Source organism: Bombus flavifrons, unplaced genomic scaffold (assembly GCF_040668555.2).
Source record: "Bombus flavifrons isolate JBK064 unplaced genomic scaffold, iyBomFlav1_principal scaffold0024, whole genome shotgun sequence".
In the NCBI taxonomy this organism is placed as follows: domain Eukaryota; kingdom Metazoa; phylum Arthropoda; class Insecta; order Hymenoptera; family Apidae; genus Bombus; species Bombus flavifrons.
This window is the reverse complement of record NW_027184769.1, coordinates 287,501-290,640: the sequence shown is the minus strand read 5'-3', so window position 1 is coordinate 290,640 and position 3,140 is coordinate 287,501. Positions and strand designations below refer to the sequence as shown.

At 51.5% G+C, this 3,140-nt stretch overlaps 2 non-coding genes across 2 annotated transcripts in view; both read left to right on the top strand.

Annotated features, from left to right (window-relative positions):
* The first annotated feature begins 311 nt into the window (after positions 1-311).
* Positions 312-466, top strand: LOC138189292 (5.8S ribosomal RNA). Its single transcript, XR_011175986.1, has one exon. It is a non-coding gene; the product is annotated as a 5.8S ribosomal RNA (ribosomal RNA).
* A 1,962-nt stretch (positions 467-2,428) lies between these two features.
* The window catches only part of LOC138189333 (large subunit ribosomal RNA), a 4,079-nt gene continuing 3,367 nt past the window's right edge, over positions 2,429-3,140 (top strand). Inside the window, exon 1 of the ribosomal RNA XR_011176026.1 lies at positions 2,429-3,140. This exon is cut by the window's right edge and continues 3,367 nt beyond it. This is a non-coding gene — a ribosomal RNA (large subunit ribosomal RNA).

Genomic DNA, 3,140 nt, shown 5'->3' with positions numbered 1-3,140 from the left:
ACTCGTTCGCGAGATCGTGTGCTGTACAGAGGATTCAGAATCGGGTGTGTATATCCCCGTCGTTTCCTGACGAACGGAGCTTCGATCTCGATGGTTGTTATATATCATAATGTACTTTACGCCCGGCCGACGGACGCGCGAATCTTCGCGCGTTCGTCGGTTTTTTTTTTTCGAACATTTTCGTGTCGTCAATCCTATGGCGACTTCTGCGCGTCCGATTCCCGTTGGTCGAACGTGTCGGAACTCGGCTTCGCTCGAACCGAGAATTAAGAGTACAAAGAGTATAAAAATGTTGTAAATATATAAAAGATTACCCTGAACGGTGGATCACTTGGCTCGTGGGTCGATGAAGAACGCAGCTAATTGCGCGTCAACGTGTGAACTGCAGGACACATGAACATCGACATTTCGAACGCACATTGCGGTCCACGGATACAATTCCTGGACCACGCCTGGCTGAGGGTTGCTCACGTAAACCTAAGACTGCTTGCGTTGCGTATCGTTACTCTCTATCTGTCTCTCTCTGTCCCTTCTTGCCTTAACCACCCGCCGTCGTTCTTCTTAAAATAAAAGAGAACGTTTCAGAGTCGGAGAAAGGGGAAAGCGCACGAAGAAGGATACGAATAAGAGCGGACGAGAGGACGTACGCGACGTACGAGCGATTGTTGGACGCTCGTCGGCGTTCGTCGCGGTCGTGCCGAGACCGTGCAACTCGTACGCATGCTCGATATATAAATCTATCGTGTTCACGAGAGACTACGAAACACTACCTCTGTCTCTCTCTGTCCCTTCTTGCCTCGACAACAACCCGCCGTCGTTCTTCTTAAAAATATAATAAGAGAACGTTTCAGAGTCGGACGACGAGAGGAAGAAGAATGGGATACGAATAAGAGCGGAGAGAACCGTCACGGACTTGCGTGAGTGCACGCGGCGTCGTGAGTCGTCCTTTCGGACGACCGCCCGCTTATGCACCGCTTCGTGTATAGGTTATCGAATATACTCGTAGTTCTCCTCGTGACCGATTTTTTTTTCATATCAGGCGATATATGCTACGTTTGCCGGTGTTCGACGCACGAAGTCCGCGCCCCCGACGTCGTCTTAAACGAATATTATATATTTTGGCGAGACTGAGAGAGAAAGCATATATGGGAACTCGGTCGAGAGAGGAGAGAAGAGAGAACCAAAAACTCGGTGGCGTGCGAAACTTTGTCATAAAAGTCTCTACCGTCTTCGTTTTAAGACGTTTTACTCGTACAGCCCCAGGGATCGAATAATAATATGCCCACTCCGTCTCTTCGCGAGAGCGATCGACTACAACGAGGACCGTCGCATCGATGGGTCGTCGTTGCGTATTACATCCTCCGTGCTTTTTACCGCACCGATAGAGAAAGCCGTAGATCCGGGAACGCACACGCGATTTCTTCGAACGCTGATGACTTAGGGAGACATGATCCCCGGCGTTGCGCGGAGATCGGAGAGTACACGTTACTCGTATCGGGACGAATTTTCCCCGTCGTCGTGTATCTCTCTGCCCGCGCGCGTCTGGCCCAAAGCCACGTTCGTCGGAGATCTCATAATACGAGAAAAGCGTGTGCGAACTAGCGTGCGTCTAAGATCGGCCTAAGGTGTGCGGTACTACAAGTTCCGAGGTGTTTGCGCAGCGTTTCTGTACTCGATTAAGATGCGCACGAGAGTCCGTTAGAAAGTTGTACGATGGTCGTCGGAGAGATCGTAGAAGAGGAAGAAAAGACGAGATCCCCTTTGGCGAGGCTCGAGAAAAACTTTGATTTAATCGGAGAAGACGAGGTATACACGCGCGTACGACTATGTCGTGCGCGCGTGTGATTTTTTTTCTTTTATGGCAATTCGGCGCTCCGAGAAAAGAGAGAGCGTTGGTCATCCCATGTCTCTTCGTCGTCTATCGCTGGACCGCGCATCCTAACATCGCGCCGGTCGTCCAGTCCCCGAACACACGCACACCGCAGTACGTCTCGCTCGCTTTTCCACTTGCGTGCGTTCCCATGCGTTTTCGTCGAGAGAGAGAAAACAAGGAACCGCTGGAATCGTCGAGAGTAGTAGAGAAACGGCTGTAGGAGAGGCGGAAACAGAGGACGGGCGTTAAAAACCGACGGTTGTTACCGGATGTCTGGCGTGAGTCTTAGCGTGATATTACGACGAACGAAGTTGGACACTTTGGCGAGATGCATAAAACGTGTTCTCTATCGAATAGAGGAAAAGAGTGTTCTCCTTCTATTCGATTTTTTTATTTTTTTTTCTCTTTGAGGCGATTTTCGCAGCATAATAGAGAGATAAAAGAAAAATACCACCTTCTCTCGAACCGTATAATTTTCCTCGAAGCTTCTCTGTAAGTTTACGCGCATAAACACGACACGAACGAGAATTTTCGTTTCGCGTCGTGACGTTGAAGCGACCTCAGAGTAGGCGAGATCACCCGCTGAATTTAAGCATATTACTAAGCGGAGGAAAAGAAACTAACAAGGATTTCCTTAGTAGCGGCGAGCGAACAGGAATTAGCCCAGCACTGAATCCCGCGGTTCCGCCGCTGGGAAATGTAGTGTTCGGGAGGATCCGTTTATCCCGTGACGTCGAACCGCGTCCAAGTCCATCTTGAATGGGGCCATGTACCCACAGAGGGTGCCAGGCCCGTAGCGACCGGAACGCGTTTCGGGAGGATCTCTCCTTAGAGTCGGGTTGCTTGAGAGTGCAGCCCTAAGTTGGTGGTAAACTCCATCTAAGGCTAAATACAACCACGAGACCGATAGCGAACAAGTACCGTGAGGGAAAGTTGAAAAGAACTTTGAAGAGAGAGTTCAAGAGTACGTGAAACCGTTCAGGGGTAAACCTGAGAAACCCAAAAGATCGAATGGGGAGATTCATCGTCGACGGGGCCGGTTCCCGTTGGTGAGCGATGCTCCGGGTGGGCCTTCGTGGTTCCATTAGCGAGGGCACGCCACCTTCGGTGTCGAACGCGCCGGCGTCGTAGTCGTGCACTTCTCCCCTAGTAGAACGTCGCGACCCGTTGTGCGTCGGTCTACGGCCCGAGTGGGCGCCTGTCGCGTCGCTTCGGCGCACGCGGCAGACCCTCGGTCGCCCGGCCGACTGCACGACGGTACACGCAC